Below are 18,453 nucleotides of genomic sequence, written 5' to 3' on the forward strand. Positions count from 1 at the left end.
CTATACTTTCCACAGTCTGCATCCGATGAAGGGAGCTGTAGCTCACGAATGCTTATGCTCAAATAAATTGGTTAGTCTCTAAGGTGCCACAAGTACTCCTTTTCTTTTTGTGTTGGAAGTGTCACTTTAACTTTGCTTTTCCTTGCTTTATGCTTGTTGTTTGTTTGTTTGGTTAGTTAGTTAGTTTTTGTTTTTCTTTTCTTCTTTTGAGGCTGTAAAGAGTTTTGCATGTGAATTTCACTTGTTTTCGGAAGAACTGGGGATAGTTAAGGGGGTGCGATTGAGGTGCATCTGTAGGAGGGCTTCCTGTATACAGTAAGCTGCTCCACAGGTAGCCCCTCAGTCATGGCCCCCTTCATGCTGGAGCTGTGATTCTCATGAGGATCGGAATGGGTTTAAGGTTTTACAGTGTTCCCTTTTCCCCAGAAAACTATCCAGTGGAATGGCCTTCCATCCCAACATTACCGCAAACCCACCCACACCTTGGGAGCATTCGAATGAACCCTTTGAATCCCAAGGTTCCTGCATCTTTTTCTGAATCTGCCATGTTTCCTTCTCTCTAACTCGTCTCCACAAGCAGAACCTCCCTACATCCATTCCCCACCCTAAGCAGACCCTTACACACCATCATCAGTCATGACACATGGCTTCAGAGGCAGACTGGTAGATGTTACAGTCTTCTGTAGCAAGCTGAGTTGAAAGAGAGAGGTTAGCATGTGAAATCCACCAGGCTTTGTCAGAGAAGCAAAATGGTGCAGAGCTTTCGTTCCTTAGTGGAACTCTGGATTGCTAGAAAAAGCCTCAGAATTAAACCTCCCACCTTACTGTGAACCCGTTTTCTCTCCAAAAGCACTGGGAGTCATGCTGAAACTATACCTTGTGTCCCAGAATTTGCTGCACCTCCATGCCTCCTCCCAAAATGATGTCGGGTGTCCTTTAACACACAGCTTCTGAATGCTCTGTCCCTCCTCCCACCCAGGTGCAACGCGTTCCTTCCTTCCTGAACCCAGCCCCCAGCCCTGCTCCAAGTCTCTCCACATTGCCCTCACTTCTGCAACATACCCTGGGCTCCCTGGCCCGACACACTGTCCTCAAGTACCAGGAAAGACAGAACAGAGCTCAGAAAATGTACACTGGTATTTCTCCTCTGTCGTGAGTGGAGCTGTCATTCCAGCCAGTTGGAAAAACAAGGAGGCGTCCTTGGGGCCCCTTAGAGACTAACACATTTATCTGGGCATAAGCTTTCGCGGGCTAGCCCCCGCTTCCTCACTAGCACGGCTACCACTCGGAAACCAACTGGAAAAGACACCCCAGCCACCTCCTTGAGTCCCACCATACCCTTATCTCTGGTGTCTCTGAAGCAGAAACATCAGAGCTCCTCGCCCCCACCTCCCAGCCGGGTACAGCTACGAGCGGCTGGGAGGAGACCCGGCCACGTCCCAGCATCCCGGCCCCGGGGCTCGGCGCGATCTCCCTTGGCCGGGGGGGTGCAGTGTCCGCGGTGAAATCCTTCCTCTCCTGGGCGCGTTCAGCCTCTTTCCCTACGTGCCGGGCGGCGGCTGCGCTGCAGTCTGTGCCCACAGCTGTGTGGGAGCGAGACCCGGGCGGGGGAGGCTGCGCCGCTGTCTCTTCACAATGGGCCCCGCGGCCGCGTCCTGCCGGCGCCCGGGCGCTCCCACGCGGGGCAGAGACACCCGGCGGCTGCCCCGCTCCGCCTGCGGGCGCCACCTGGCCGGGCCCGGGGTCGAAGCGCTGCGGCGGGCGCGCCTCGGCCCCCCGCTGGCCGCACCCCCGGGCCGCGGCGCCGGCCGCTGTGGGGCTCTGCGAGCGGCGCTGCCGGGCGGGCGCCGGGGGCTCGGGCTGCGGGAAGTGGCCGCTTCTGCCAGGACACAGCGTATCCGCAAGTGCTGCGAACTGTGCCACGGACACAGACAAGAAGAAGCTGCCGTGCACAGACCAGCAGAAACCACACAGAAGGCGCAGAGAATAAAGACACAGTGAGTACACACAAGTGAAGGCCAAATTAAAGCCGTTAAACTAGAAAAGGCTATTTTCAAAAAAAAAAAAAAAAATCCGGAAGAGGGAGGACTGTAAGCCAACCCCACCTGTATCTTTCTGTTGTAATCCTGCTGGAGATGGGAACAAACCTTCCAGATCTATATGAAAACTTCGGGAGCAGATACAAAAGAACCGGGGATAAGAGTAGCCATTTTACCGGAAGCTCTGGAAGTTTATAACATTCTTACAGCAGCCAGCTGAAAATGCTTCTCTTTTGGATGAGATCTTCACAAGGCTTAGGAACTATGGTAACCGTAAGAAAAATGTTGTGTTTGAACGGCACCAGTTCTGTCGTGGCCTCACCTACACTTAGGGGAAGAGCAGATAGACAAGTATGTCACAGAGCTGAGGCAAAAAGCAAGCATTTGAGTTTGCAAATACTGAAAAGGATATTCTCAGCTACAGTACTGTGCTTAGGTTTCAGAGTAGCAGCCGTGTTAGTCTGTATTCGCAAAAAGAAAAGGAGGACTTGTGGCACCTTAGAGACTAACCAATTTATTTGAGCATAAGCTTTCGTGAGCTACAGCTCACTTCATCGGGAGCTGTAGCTCAGGAAAGCTTATGCTCAAATAAATTGGTTAGTCTCTAAGGTGCCACAAGTCCTCGTTTTCTTTTTGCGAGTACTGTGCTTAGTGTCACTGATAAAGGGCTAAAGGAAAGGTTGTTGAGGAAAGTGGAAACCTGATTTGGGCTTGCAGAAAGGAATAGGCATTCGCAGAGCCTCACAAGCTGCAAAGACACAACTAGAGATCCCGTCTGGGCCACATACTGGCAAGTTTGTAGAGGCTGTTACACAAAAGAATACTTATGGGGAGGGCCCAGCCGCTGGTGAGTCAGAGCAAAGCAGGCACACCAACCACTCACACAAAAACTCTGTACACACTGTGGTACAACACACCTAGCCTATGGAAAAATATGCCACAAATGTGGAAAATTAAATCACTATTCTATTTGCAGAGCAACACACTTACCCAAAAGGCAAAGCCACAAATCTCTGACTGAACTAGAATGCGAACAATCTCTTTTTGTGTGTACAGTGTCACAGGGAAACAGAAATCCTATAGCTCTGTCAGAAATCATATAGCTTGCTCACAGAACCTTGGTGTCCTACACTGTATGTAAGGAAGGTACCTATGAAGTTTTAATCTTGATATTGGGGTGGAAGCTAAATGTTTTCCAATTCAGTGTTTGAGAAAGATAGCAGGTCCCATCTAGATAAAGCAGTCTGATGATGTGCTTATAGCATATGGTGATTCCAGAATATACTCTGAAGGGGAAGTCTCTTTAACAACAGCAACTGTTAAAGCTAAGGTCAGTCTTCAATTGAAGACTTCACCTTAGTGATGAAGACTTAATCACTAAGACATTTACAACACTACTGACAGGCAGAGAAGCCTGCATACGGGTACACCTAGTATGTATGAATGAGTATGCTGCACACCAAAGCACACAGCACTAAGAAGAATTGCTTGCACAATACCTGGAATTCTTCAGGGGACTAGCAGAGTTCTGTAGGAAGCATCGCATATATGCAGACCCATCAGTCACCCTTGTCATACAGTGCATGGCTACAGAACTACACCTTTTGCAGTGACAGACTCAGAAATTCACTCAGACAGTTAGAAAAGGAAAGAGTCCTAGCCAAAGTGAACTCACCCACTCCATGGGTTAGCAGTTTAATCATAACTGAGACAAAATATGGCAAGATTAGGATTTGTTTGGATCCCAGATGCCTTAATAAGACTATACTGATACAGCATTATTCTATCCCCACACCAGCAGATGTCCTGACTAGCTGGTAAAAAAGCATATTTATTATGCTAGATAAGAAAGATGGATATTGATAAGTCACATTAGGTAATGAGTCATTTGATCTTTGCACTTTTACTACACTCTGGGACAGATACAAGTTTCTCTCTTTACCTTTTGGAATAAGAGATAAGGTGGTTCAGTAAAGATAATGCCATAATAAATAGACATGAGGAATGACTAAGAGAAGATGCCACTGTCTTCTGTTGCGTTCCAGTGGTTTGAGCTGCTCCGTTTATCTGCATGCACACCAGCTGCCTGAGGTGTAACTGTATTGAATGGTGGAGCAGTTGGAGCAAATTGGCTGCTCTGTCACTGTGGTATGAGGAGAGTTGCCTCTGTACTTTGAGGGATCAAGTATTCCTCATTTCGGCATTGAGTTTATAGGCTTTGTCAGTAGGGGGTGCCGGGAGTGTGTCTTGCTATGGGGATTGTCAGCCATCTGGTGGTCTACGTGACTAGTCTCCAGGCCTTAGTGAGGAGTCAGTGAAGGCAATGTCTCAGAAGGAATCCTCAGGGCAAGGGTGAAGAGGTAGTAACATTTAGCAAATCTGGGATGGTTAGTATTTGTGTGTAGGTAGCTGCTGTTTGCTATGCCTGATCTAAACTTGAGTTTTGCCTTAGCAAAGAGTAGATGCTAGACTTTGTCCTACAGTGCTTATGTGCTCTGTTCCCAGAGTGTCTGTAGTATCTGTAAGGGCAGTGTGTTATTGGCATGTTGGAGTATCACTCAGAGGGCAGAGTAAAGGTTCCATTGCACAAATGGTTTGTACCTTAACTTTTTATTTCCTTGTTTTCAGAGGTTTAAGGTTACCCACTGTCCACATTCTGGAAGGGCATTAGGCCGCACCGAGTAAACCTAACTCTGTATTAATGAAGGTTTGGGGCAGTTAATTTCCTTGGTATTTTAAGGGGAAAAATTCTTACTACCCCATAGAGTGGTTGCCCTTGCTGAACCCCTGAGGGGAGGTGCAGTTGCCCTGAATTGTGACACCTGCTACTAGAGGGAGCTGTGGAGACTGTTCTGTTGTTTGAATCCATAAAGAAAAATGCACCAAAATTTGAAAATAAACTCTCCCCATAATGCCAGGCCTGGAAAGAAGGGATTCAGCAGGGGAGGAAGAAGATGACAACACGGGTCAGCACCTCTCACAGGTTCAGATAAAACAGAGGGAGCCATGTTTCCATGGTTTAGGGATATCACACCAGCAGGAGCACTATTTCTCTGCACTGCAAGAAGTGCGGTAAGCGGGAAAACATCACCTGGTCTTTCCACAGTGCCCCACAGAACAGCAAAGAATACGCTGAGCGGAAGCCATCAATGACTGCAGATAGGAGCCACGGAACTAGTTATGTGACTAGGAGGAGTCGGGCCCGGAGGCAGGTTGTCTCCAGATGAAAGGATATGTGAGCTGTACCATTTCACAGAACTGTATATGGTGGAGACTAAACAGATGTCATCACCTGTATTATGTTAATGTAAAGGTTAATGATGTGATATTGACAATGGAGAGAGATACAGGAGTGGCAATGACCATGATCTCTGAGGGGGCTTACAAAAAAAATGTTATCTGAGGTAAGAAACTATTGTGCTTTTACAGAATTGCAATAAGGGCAGAGAGGGGTATTAAGCTGTCTCCCTGTCACTGTAACTTATAAAGGTGTCTGTTCACCGTTAGAATTAATTGTAATGGAAGGAAATGGCCCCCTAGTAATCGGCAGAGACTGGCTATACAAGATTAAATTGGATTGTGGTACATCATTTGCCAGACAGAGTGGGGGCACTAAAAGACCAATGTAATTAGTACAGATATGGGTTTGGTGAAAGACATACACCAGCAAAGCAAAGGCCAGTCCTAAATTTCTGAAGGCTACACCTGTTCCATATGCTCTGTAAGAGCCCATGGAAAAGCAACTGGATGACTTGCAAAAGGAGGGTATAATTTCTCTGTGGAGTCCAGTGAAAGAACTGTACTAATTGTGTGTATCCCAAAAGGTGATGGTAGTGTAAGAATTTGTAGGGATTATAAAGTCACTATAAACCCCGGGCTGGAGATGGACAAATATCTGTTTCCTAAACCACAAGATTTATTTGCAAAAGCTGACAGAGGGAATGAAGTTGAGCAAACTCGACTTGCCCCAAGCTTACCAGCAGATGGCAATGTAGCCAGATGCAAAAACATTTCTGTCCACAAAACACACACAAGGGTATTTAGGTATGAAAGATTACCCTATGGGGAGCTAGCACACCTGTTCTGTTTCAATGAATAACAGATCAGGCACTGCAGGAGGTAAATGGTGGTGTCTGTTATTTAGAAGATCTATTAATAACTGGGAGGACTTCAGAGGAACATTTAAAATATCTAGAGGGGACTTTAAAGAGATTGCAAAAAAATTGTAAAGTTAACAGAGATAAGTGTGCTCTTTTTCAAAATCAGGTTACTTGTTTGAGGCATTGTGTAGATGCAGAAGAGGTTTACCTATTAAAAGAGAATACAAAATCCATTGAGAACGCTCAAGTGCTATAGGCTGTCTCAGAGCTTAGATTGTTTCTGACCATGTTAAATTATTATGGAAGATTCATTCCAAATTTAGCAACATTAATTGCAGAAACTATAAAGTGGGTTTGGATGGAAAAGGAACATAAAACTTTTGAGGTAGTGAAAAAGAAACTAGTTCCAGTTTATTGGTAGATTGTAAAACTGAGCTTTCCATAATTAGGGCCCTGAGAAAATTGTGACTGCACAGAAATTGTGGAATTAGCCCAGTACTGCAATTTTTCCTACAGTAGGAAAGTAAAAGTGGGCACCTGTACATTCTCATGCTTGGGGAAATCTGTAGCCTCACCTGAACTTCTGCTTCAACGTAAAACTGCCCATGGATGCCTGCTTCTGTTGCTCCATTGTAGGGGAAATTGCAGCAGTTTGGGGTGATTCAGTGTCTGTTTTTATACAAAGGAATGCAGCAGTGACCTTTCACTGATGGCATTCTGTGTACATCCTGTGAAATTTGCTACTTTACCTGTGACTGCTATAATTAAAAAACAAACAAAAACAAAAAAACCCAAGATTTTCTCAGGGCCCTACCCATAACTTAGCCTGTGATGCCTCTCCTGTAGGAATTGGGCCTGTCATTTCACACATTTGTAAAGATGGGAGTGAAAAATCCATAGCATTTGCTGGCAGAACATTATCAAAGGCTGAGAGAAAAGACTCACAAATTAAAAAAGAAGCTTGAGCATCATTTGGGAGGTTATTAAATTCCATGAATACCTGTTTGGAAAACAACTGACCTTAATCACTGATGTAGAAGCATAGGGTTGGAAGGGACCGCAAGGGTCATCTAGTCTAACCCCCTGCTAAGATGCAGGATTTGTTGTGTCTAAACCATCCAAGACAGATGTAATCCAGCCTCCTTTTGAAAACCTCCAGTGAAGAAGCTTCCACAACCTCCCGAGGCAGTCGGTTCCATTGTCCTACTGTTATTAGTGTTAGGAAGTTTAATCCACAGGTAAAAATACTGGGTCCAAAGGCGTTCCACCATTAGTGGCAGCAAGGCTGAAGCGATGGGATTTGATCTTAGCAGCGTACCCGTATGCCATTTATTATAGACCATCAGAAAAACGTGCTACTGCAGAAGCACTGTCCTGTTTGCCCCTTTACACAGGGAAACAGAGAGGAAAACTGCGTATCGAGTCTCTTTCCTAGATGACCGTCCTATTACAGCTAATGAAATTGCTCTGGAAAAAAGAACCAAAATGGGATCTTTTAAGGTGATGCACTATCAGGGTGGCCAAATCACATAACCGAAGAACAACTTAGCCCTTACTATTTCAGGAAACTGGAGTTATCCCTGTAGGATGGTTGTTTACGATGGGGACTAGGGTTGCCTGGTGTCCAGTTTTCGACCGGAATGCCCTGTTGAAAAGGGACCCTGGCGGCTCTCGTCAGCACTGCTGACCAGGCCTTTAAAATTCCAGTTGGCCGCCCACAGCAGGGCAGGCAGGGTGCCTGCCCGGATCCATGCAGCTCCTGGGAAGCTGCCAGCATATCCGTCTGGCTCCAAGGCATAGGGGTGGCCACAGGGGCTCTGCATGCTGCCCCCACCCCGAGTGCCAGTTCTGCAGCTCCTGTTGGCCAGGAACCCCAGCCAATGGGAGCTGTGGGGATGGCGCCTGCAGGCAGGGGCAGTGCGCAGAGCTGCCTTGCCGCACCTCCACCTAGGAGCCAGAGGGAGATGTTGCTGCTCCTGAGAGCTGCCTGAGGTGAGTGCCACCCGAAGTCCACATCCCGAACCTCCTCTCGTGCCCCAACTTCGTGCCCCATCCCTGAGCCCCCTCCTGCACCCAAACTCCCTCCCGAACCTCCCCTTCCCAAACCCCTGCCCCAGCCTGGAGCTCCGTCCTGCACCCCAAAACTCTCATTTCTGTGGAGCCCACACCACCAGCCCAGAGCCTATACCCCCTCCCACACCCTGCCCCAGTCTGGAGCCCCCTTCCACACTCCAAACCCCTCTGCCCCAGCCCAGAGCCTCCTCCTGCACCCCAAACCCATCATCTCCAGCCCCACCCCAGAGCCCGCACCCCCAGCTAGAGCCCCCACCCCCTCTCACACCCCAACCCCCTGCCCTAGCACGGTAAAAACGAGTGAGTGAGCGAGGGTGGGGGAGAGCAAGCAACGGAGGGAGGGGGAAATGGAGTGCGGGGTGGGACCTCAGAGAAGGGGCAGGGGTAGGGCCTCAGAGAAGGGATGGGGTAAGGGTGTTCGGTATTGTGTGATTAGAAAGTTGGCAACCCTAGTCCTGTGTAAGGCAGTAATGACATTTCCATGAGAAGCAGGGAATGAAGAGGGAAAGATGTCTGAAGCCTGAGTCCAGCAGAATGAGCCTTACCTGGATTTTAGCTTTTTGTCCATATTGTGTTACAGCCTATACTGGTTTCCTGACAGCCCCTCCCCCAGGTTTTTCTGTCTAGGGTAGAGAGTATTGGTACGAAATTACAAGGGGCGGATGAAGTAGGAAGAAGGTGTGGTAAAGCAGATATTGGGATCAGTGACACATCTGGTAGAGGTAAAGGGGGTGGGGGTGGGTAATGAAGAGGCATTCATTGTTACCAGATAAAGGCTCAGTACAATTATAGGATGTGGCTCCTGAAGTTCATTTAAGCAGGGTCTGAATGAGCTCTTCTCTGACACCTAGTGATCAGCTGGGGGGAAAGACTTCAGGAAGCAGCCTTGTTTGCATAGGCACGTCTATTGTGCCAAGATGTGCAGCGTGATGGAGCAGCTTTGCCCAAATGACCACTTTTGGCTGGTGTAGGACTGCAGGTTACTGTGGTGTTGGGTGCAGGGGTGAGGAAAGGTTGTTGTCCTTGTTGTATGAGTGGGGGCAGCAGAACTGTGCTTGGCCTGCCCGGATTGAGCGTGGTCACCCTCAACTTTACTGCCCTCACTAAGCAGGGGTGGGGTGCCAAAGGCTAGCGGAGAGGTGACTTGGGGGTGGCTGACTGAGGTGGTATAATAGGTATAGGCTTTGCCCAGAGAGTCCTAGACGTTGTGCTGACCCTTTGCTCTCTACTGTTTAATAACTAAGCGGATTATACTCATTTGGGAGTCTCTTGTTTTGTTACAGATCACTAGAGCTGAAGTGGCTGATGCCCAGGTGCGTGTGACCTGCTGTGGGGCAGTATCTCCAGTGCAAGAGACTGACCAGTCTGCTTTAGGAGCAAGGCTGCTCTTCTAACGGCTGAAATTACCGAGAGCTGTGTTAAGGGGCGGGACGTCAAGGCATGGCGGAGGTGGCAGTAGAGCGGCACAGTGGTGGCATGAACAATGAGGCGGCCAGCGGCCGAGGGACTGGCAGCGACGCGGCCAGCGGCAGGGTGAACGATGAAGCAGTGGCAGCAGCAGGCAGCAAGGCAGAGTGAAGGGTGGAGCAAGCCGCTGAGGCACTGTTCAGCCCCTCCCCCATACCCACTGTGGTGGGAGGTGAACTCACCCGAACGCACCTCTGAATTCTGCATCTTTGCTGACCAAGCACAACAACTGTGAGTGCAATGTGGTGGAGGCAGAGGGGAGTGGCAAGTTAAGGGAACACTTGTTTGTCGGACTTTCACACTGCAAGGTGAGAACCTGAGGCAAAGAACACTGCCCAGTGTATTGTGGGGTGGGGGTTTTGCTCATGGTCACATGCTTGTGGTGGTTCCCCAAATTAATGCTGGCTTCCTTTCCCCTTTTTATTGAAAGTTTTCTTTTCTACACTCAGACTCAGTACTTGCCAGAGGGGAAGTATTGACTCTTAGAGGTGCCCAAGGGCAGTGTAATTTTTGCCAGATTACCAGTGGGGACTCAAGCCAGTTCTGTATTCTGTTGTTAAGAGGGATCCCTAGATATTGAACCCAACCTCACCTGGCAGAAGGGTTACATTGTAAAAACAGTTACTTCTACTCTAAAGAGCTAATAGAGAGGGTAGAGGCAGATCTGTCAGAAAGGTGTTTGAGAACTGCCACAGTGTTAAATGCAGGATGGGAGCGATTGGGGTTTTATTGTCAGGATTATTTTCTCTTTGTTATAGACAGTCCTGAGATACAACATCCTCATGCCCAAAAAGATATCTGGGTTCAATCTCTCTCTGCAGACAGCGAATGCTTCCTGCACAGCAGCCTTGCAGCAAAGTTTGATCTGCTCCTTTCAGCCAGGTCACTTCCCACCATTGCCCCAGCTCCCTGAGTGATAAGAACCAGCCAACTGGGAAACAGGGGAGGGGAGGGTTTAAAACAGGACTATCGATTATAAATATTGTTACAAATCTGGAGCACCCAAGGACTTCCCTGTTGTCACTCTGCTGAACTGCATGGCCCCTGAGGGCTGCACTGTGACTGTGTGCATAGGACTTGGCTTCTCCTGCCCCAAAAACCTGGGCCTCAATGACTGGAGGAAAAGGAGATTCTCCACTAGATGTTAGCAGTATAGAGTCTATGGTACACAACTAAGCATTTCTGATTCTATCCAGCAATGCCCTAGAGTGCACATATACACTAAATAGTTGAGTACAGTGTTAGTGCTGTTTTATAATGGGGATGATTCCTCCCTGGGCTCAATCGTTAAGTAGTCCCAGCCCTTGTATGGGGCCACATCCCCAGGGCTTCCTCCCTGGAGACACTATCTTCCTACAGCTGGGCTCAGTCCTTTCTCAGTCCCAGCAGCCAGCCGGGAGCTCCTTCATTGCTCCCCCAGTCCCTGCTAGCAAATTGTCTTTGGCTCAGTCCTGGCAGCCAGGCAGGAGCTTCTTACTCCCCCGGTCCCTGCCCCCACTTAGCTGCCTGTGCTCCTGCCGCTTTTCCAGCCAGGCACACAGTCCTTTCTTCTCCAGCTCCAAACAGCAACTAACTGATGATCTGTTCTGCAGCTCCTTTTATATGGTCCTCCTGGCCCCTGATTGGCTATTCCAGCAGCCCCTCTGATTGGTTGCTTCCTCGCAACCACTCTAGGCCTCTTGGAGGATCTCTCCACAGGTCCTTTCCTGGGACGGGTGTGGCAAACCCTGAGGCCTCCAGCCAGGGCCTTTGGGCCTACTCCACCCCATCACAGGCCCCCAGATAACAAAGTCCAGTAATTTTGGATCGTGTCCCTGTACTATGGTCCTAGTCAAACACTTGGAACATTAGTTCCCTCACCCTGCATGGAACTTAGGGTGTTTCCATAAAGCACAGTTTCTGTCTCTAGGTATTTATAGAGCACCAGCACCATAGAAACCAGGCACTGTATTAATAGGCCTCCTCTCATGCCCTGTCCCTCCAGGGGGCCCTTCGCTACCCTCTCTCTCCTCCATGTCATTAAGTAGCCACAGTGCAACAGGTAAATCAGAAAGGTCTTCACAGGCTATTCGTGCTCTGGAGCAGAATGTTTCCTCCTCATTCATGATGTAGACTGATCCAGTCTCCCTGGTTTCAGTAATGCCGGATATGCAATAGCTCCAGCATGGCCACTGTTGATGGCAAGATGCTCTCAGGCTTCATCTCTCTCAGATCATCCCTGCGGAAGGTAAACGATGGAAGCGACATGAATAAACCACCCCAGGGGCAGAGGGGGTTACAGGCTGTTATACCCTGGGATGGATAAAGGGAGAGGACCGGGCCAGCCAACCAGTGTTCTGAGCATTGTGGGCATTCACTGGAGCCCACTTGGCTCAGGACACATTGCCATCCCCTTCATTACATACAACCAGTAACCCACTTAATGAAACAAACATGATACTCAAGTTGTGTGTAGATTTCCTGTCAAACTGCTGCAGACTAGCTTAGGCCACACACATACAACCTAGAGACCGATTTTATAGGTATCTAGGTATTTAAATACCTTTGAAAATTTGCCCCCAGTGATTATTTTGCAGTTCCCACTTTGACCACTAGATGCCATTGTTCTTTCACAGGAATAGAACTGCCACTACTCCCAGTAGCTAAGGAAGTGGTGGGTCATAATATCATCACATGGGCATTTCTGCAGGATCTGGGACGCCTCTTATGTTTAATGCTTGTTAATAATGGATCCTCTTTCCCAGTTCTTTGTTTAAAGCTTCAGGATGATTGTGTGATGATGCGGATGGAAACCAAGAACAACTGTGTCCCCTTTTACATGGAGAACATAAATTCAAAGAGAGATTTCCCCCCTGGTGTTATATATGTCTACAAGCTTTAAACAGATGCCTTTTGAAAATTTTTAGTCTCAGGGCCAAAAATCTTAACAAGGCAACTGTAAAGAAACTGATTGGATGAACAGGGACTCTCTGGGGTGATGGTGCCATGCAAGGTGGGAGCCCCGTGTATTTGGAATCCACCTCAGTAGGTCTTTGGTGGAGAGAAATTGATATTAAAAGAAAACATCTAATGCCCTCCTCTGTCCTCCCATTCCCAGGTCTCACAAAAGAATATCAGTTTCTCTTTCTCAGCTGAGCAAGAACTTTCTTTGTCCAACATCAAACCAGCTTCAGTGCTGATATGTGATTACTATAAAAGAGGTAGGAGGCCTGACTGAGATCCTTGTCTATTTCCACTAAACTGGGTGATGTGTATTTGCACTTTGCTGCTGGTACCTTACCACAATTGACAAAAGGCCACAACCAGCCTGTGTGTTGGATGTTAGCCCCGTGCCCCTCCCAGGTGCGACCAGTAGACTCATTGGAACTCACCAGACACTGCCTGGTTTTTGTAGCTCTGCCTTGGGAATGGATCAGTCTAAAATGGGGAGATTTCAAGAGAGTTTCCTCAAATATTTAGTGACTTTCTGAACATGTCAGATTCTGCCCAAGAGTTTATAGATCAGCTGTGAAGACAGGTCATTCTGAAACAAGGGAGGCTGTGAAGCAGGGGGAACTCTTGGTGCCAACTGGTGGAAGACACAGGGATGCATAAATGTTTCAGGGATCCCCCTGGGTCTGGTATTTACATACTACTTTGTCAGAGTCTGATGCAAGGTCTCTACTGAAATCTTGTCACACTGGCCATCATAATCCTTGCAAAATATATGTGTAGTTAATATGTAAGGAGTTATGCGTATATAATGAAAATTATGTTTTAAGTTCTGTGAGTTGAATGCACCCACCAGCAGTGGATAAACAAGTTTATTTCAGCCAGAAAATGTTTATCTATTGGTCTGTCTACAATTAAATTGGGTATTGTATACTTCAGAATGAACACCTATTTACAGTCTGAGCAAAATGCTAATCAAGTGATTGCAAAGTCTCCAGTGAAGACAATGGATTTCTTTTTTACTTCAGCTGTAGGGACAGAAACAAACTCTGCATTTTTCCACTGAGGAGGCAAGAGGTCAGCATACTTGTATCATGAATGGAAGATCACAGCGTAGCTTGGCTGTAATACGCTGGAAGGATTTTGGGTGAGTTTTTGCTCTGTCTGATATGACAAGTAAAGTATAGGCTCTAGAATGCATGTTACGATTTTATTTTATATGTAACACTTTGTTTCCAAAATGTCTGCTTATTATCACTTGAATCTCTGCTCTTTGTTTAAAAAACAAAACAAAAAACTTTCTCTATAGACAAATCTAAGTGCTGTGTGTAAAGCAGAGCTGTGCTGTACTGCTCTTTGGAAATGTCAGATCTGGAGAAGCTGAGAGTGTCCGGTGGATCGGGGGCTTCGCACTGCAGGTGGATGCTTGGAGGGCTCAGGGGTTGGAGCGTATCTATCATTAACCAATACAGAGAGTGGGGCCTGGAAGGTAGTGCTTGTCTTGCCCCAGGCTGGTGGTGTTGGAGAACCGCCCCACAGCAGGTACAGACAAGGCTTCCTCATGCTCAGGGTGAGTGGTAGCTAGGTCCCTTATATCCATGGATACCACTGGGAAGCATCACACAGGCTTCAACTTCTCAAAGGTTTTTGTGAGTTGGGAATACTCTGTAATTGGGGCAGGGGACATTCGTATGGAGGTTACAGCAGTGGTTTGATAGAATGTGACATTTGGGTTTTTTCTTTTCCAAGCGAACATGTCTTGCTGAGTGCAGCACAGCCTGTGGTCAGACATCTCACCCGGAAAGCAGCTGCAAGTCTGCAGCGATTAGAGTAACGTGTGAGTGATACTTACATAGAGAGCGATAAGAATAGGGAGAGGGGAAGGTGGGGGGAGGAGAGAGTGGGTGGCATGCAGAGATGTAGTTAAAAGAAAGGAAGAGTTGTTCCAAATCCAAAATGCTCTGAGGTATTTGAAAATGAGCCCATGTCACTGGAAAAATATACAAGATTTTGCAGATGTTGGGCTTGGAAGTGAATCCCTTTTTACAGTGAAAATAAATCTATTCCTGAGGAGAAAATGGGCCCATCAGGAGGGATTTTCAAAAGCAACTAAATGACTTAGGAGCACACGTGCTATTGAAAGTCAGTGGGCCAAGTACTCCTGAGGCACTTTTGAAAATCCCGCACATCAGCTGAAAGTGACTCTGGAATCGGAACTCCTGCATATTCAGGATTTGAAACGTCTCACAGTGCTGATGCTGTAACAGCCACTTCAGGGAACTTCATGGAAAAGTGAAACGTGGGGCATGAAATTGCCTAAAACACGGTGAAAATCTCTGTGCTGACTTCTACAGCTGCAGTTTCATGCAGCTGCAGTGATTTGTAGAGCAGGAGACGAAAGGAAGTGGGATTAAGTGTGGATTTTTCCCTCCTGGCACAACCAGAATTCCCATTAAAGCCCATGGGGCAGATTCTGATTTCTCTTGCTCCAGCATAGATCAAGAGTAACTCCCATGAAGTCCACAGAGTTACAGCAATGAAGGAGAGAGCATGGGTGGGGATGTAGGATTGCTCTGCATGGGGCCAAACAGACTGTTTCATGTAATTAATAGAACCCCCCTTTCAGGACTGGCCTGTTTAGCTGTACAGAATGACATCATTTTCTGGGGAGAAAATTGGGCTTTTTTTTTTTTTTTTTTTTTTTTGTGGTGCAGACTCCCCCTTTTCATTGTAGTGACAGAGTGCTGAGGCTGAACAGCACCCTCATGGCTTTAGCCTCCATTAGTTCCCCCGGGGACAGCTGCTAGAGCAATTAGCTAATCAGAAGGGGAGGCTGGGGAGGTAAGGAACACATTAGCCCTTAGCTGGCTAACCTGATAGAAGCCAGGAAGGAAGTGCTACAAGGGAAGGAGGACTTGGCTAGCTGAGTCCAGGCTGAAAGTTCCCAAGAGAGGGAAATCTCTTTTCCTCCTAGGACCCTGGTAAAGATGGAGTGAAACATGTAGGATTAAAACTGTGATGTTGCCCTGTACTGGTGTTGGTGGAAGGGTTTGGAATAAAATACAGACTGAACACTAAAAGAAAGTGGGTCTGAGCAGTTTCTGGAGCATCAGAGGATGGACAGAGCATCACCCTGTTATAATCATTCATGGTTTTTTACTCTGTGTTTTCTCTTCTTCTCAGGACAAGCGTGGAATGTGAACTGAGGAAAGAAGCCGGACAGCTTATCTCCCTCTGACTATAGACTGTTAGTAAATGTTACACTTACAGTCTGACAGACCGCACGCTGTGACTCTGCAGTCGGTGACTTGGCTAGATTCAGCTCTAGTGTGTAGGTCCCCTCCACGAACTGCCCCCAGATCTAGAAGACCACACACTACCCTGGTTCCACGGTCAGACTGAGAACAGTAATTGGTCAAAGCATGTAACATTTCCCATAATAAACTTCTCAAATTCCACATGCCTGGGTCCTGGTTATCTTGTTCTCTCCACACACTTTAGTGGCATGAAACTGAAGAACATTTTTTGCTAGTAAACTCAATGGCATTTCTCTTTTGTAGTGCAATAATAACTTATACACACCCCAGCTGACCAATTCCAAAATTTCAGGGAATGTTCTAGACATCAGTGGGCAGAACCCTGCAGATTTTGAAGAAACATGGACAACTGGAAAAGCCTGATTTTCCACTGGTGCATGAGTGATTTAAAGTCAGGCATACAGGATGCCCATTTGGTGCTGCGGGCAGAGAAATCTCTGGTGCCCCCTGCTGCTGCATACACAAATCACAGGCAGCTGTTTAATATGCTGCTGTCTCTCCCTTAGGTGGATTGCTGGGCCTATGTAAGCAATGATGTGTGCAATTTCTAGTTAGAGCTAGAGGCAATCCCAGAAAGAAAGTAACAAAAGGGCAATGGAGTTATGCATGACTCTTGGATGAATCGTCAGGAATATTGTGGGCAAGGCAAAGTATCTGCTTCACAGCTCTGCCAATGCCCCTCAGTCCTGCCCTGCAGCCCCCTGCTATTCCAGTCCTGGGCTCCCTACACAGCTCTGCCAGTGCCGCTCAGTCCTGCCCTGCAGCCCCCTGCTAGTCCAGTCCTAGTCATCTCTTAAGAGCACTATTCACTAGGTCTTCCACAAATTTCCATACTACATATAACCTGATCACTGTGGAATTAAAAAAACCCCACACACCCCTCCTTTGTAAGTAAGGGAAGGGTAAGTAAGAAGGGGACAGTGCCATTTAAAGGACAGAGCATCCCTCTGCCTTGTCCACCTCACAGCACCTTCCCAATTACTCAGCCCATTACAGGAAAAACAAAAGGGAAAGTTGGCACCATTCCATTTGGCCTCATTCAGTGCTGAATCAGTCACTCCTCCCCCCCACCCCCCTTCCCTTGATCCTTGTCCCTAGGATGTACCAGCTTTAGGTCAGTACTCAGTTCAGAGAATACCACAATTACCCTAATGCAGGATAGGACCCACACAATCAGTGTGTTGCTTGTGTCTATGATACAGCTAGAGCCAACGATTATGGGGCCCCTGTCATGTGACTGTCCCCTTGTCAGTCTGACCCACATCATATTTCTGGGACCAACACATACCGTCTAGTTTGTTCCCAGTACCCCTTCACATCAGAGCATTAAAACAAGGAGGGGAGGTCCTGACTGACCACTAGATAGTGTGGCAAGGCATCTCCTTCACCCCAGCAGGCTCACTGCTTCCCCCTCTGGCAGTGGGGGCCTGGAGTAAGTCAGCCCTGCTCCGGATGGTGTTTATTCTCCTGCTTGGGATTTATTTCTCAATATTTTCCAAGTAGGTCTCAGAGCAGGCCCAAGGAGTGCCCCTCCACCAAACAAAAAGAAATATGTTCATAACACAAAGCAAAAGGGAATACCTTTTCCTATCCTTCTCTGGAGGCGTGTTGCCTCTTATTGGCCCTGGAGTACCAGTTCTTCCCCTAAACAGGCAGGCAGGTAGCTTCCACTGTAAAGAGAAGAGCAACCATACAACCTGGCAAAGCCTTTCTCCCTGCTGCCACTAGCCCTGCAGCAGCTTGTCTCTCACCTGAGAAGGCGTTTTTAAAAGTCTCAGGTAGCCCTTAATTGGACTCAGGTGTCCCTAGTTGACCTGAGGTAACCCCTTTTCAGCTTCTCACCTTTCTCATTCTGGGGCTAATATACCCGCCCACTTCCCAGAATCCAACAGGACCCCAGCCTGACTTTGTCATAATAGTAACAAGCTAGCAAGGCTGACTCTAGGGTTAAATGCTGTGGGCATGCCTACATGGCCCTGCAGTTTGAAGTACAGGGGTGTAACAGTGCACACTAATGTGCTACACTATAACTGCCCTGTGAGCGCAAACTAAAAGTTACATAGTTTACATTAATGTAGTCCTGTTTCAGGAGTATGGCAGTGTAAATTATGTACCTTTTATTTGCACCTGTAGGGTTTATATGGGGCAGTTACAGGAAAGAATACTAGTGCACAGTGCAGTTTGCACCCCTCCAGTTCAAATTGCAGGGCCATGTAGACAAGCCCTTAGAGAAAAAATAATGAAAATACAGTAATGATTAGTGTAGACAGTATTTCCACCAATAGATGGTGCTGTATCTTTATCTTAGTGTTAAGTTGTTGTCTTGTGTGTTATGTTGTTGTATCCGATGTGGGGAATTTAGCTGGGAATTCAGTCCTGCCTGTGGTGCTGGAGTTATTACTTGCCGTGTCCCAATAAATACTTTGGGTTCTACAAGCAAGTATTACAACTGGTGGCACGAGCTTCAAGATGGCAAAATCAGTTTTGCCTGAGAAGAAATGTGCTGATCGTGCAGATGAGACTGGA

At 47.4% G+C, this 18,453-nt stretch overlaps 1 long non-coding RNA gene across 17 annotated transcripts; it reads left to right on the forward strand.

The window, feature by feature from the left end:
• Positions 1–1,803: 1,803 nt before the first annotated feature.
• Positions 1,804–16,068, forward strand: LOC119567363. Of its 17 annotated transcripts, XR_006292775.1 has the most exons (8): positions 1,804–1,997; positions 2,136–2,306; positions 4,958–5,005; positions 9,496–9,910; positions 11,817–12,879; positions 13,639–13,757; positions 14,360–14,447; positions 15,794–16,068. It is a non-coding gene; the product is annotated as an uncharacterized LOC119567363 (long non-coding RNA). The 17 variants fall into 17 exon arrangements; XR_005227354.2 differs by lacking the exon at positions 4,958–5,005 and having other exon boundaries at positions 2,136–2,312; XR_006292716.1 differs by lacking the exon at positions 4,958–5,005 and having other exon boundaries at positions 9,496–12,671; positions 12,777–12,879.
• Positions 16,069–18,453: the final 2,385 nt, after the last annotated feature.

The sequence above is a fragment of the Chelonia mydas genome, chromosome 1 (genome assembly GCF_015237465.2).
Source record: "Chelonia mydas isolate rCheMyd1 chromosome 1, rCheMyd1.pri.v2, whole genome shotgun sequence".
In the NCBI taxonomy this organism is placed as follows: Eukaryota; Metazoa; Chordata; order Testudines; family Cheloniidae; genus Chelonia; species Chelonia mydas.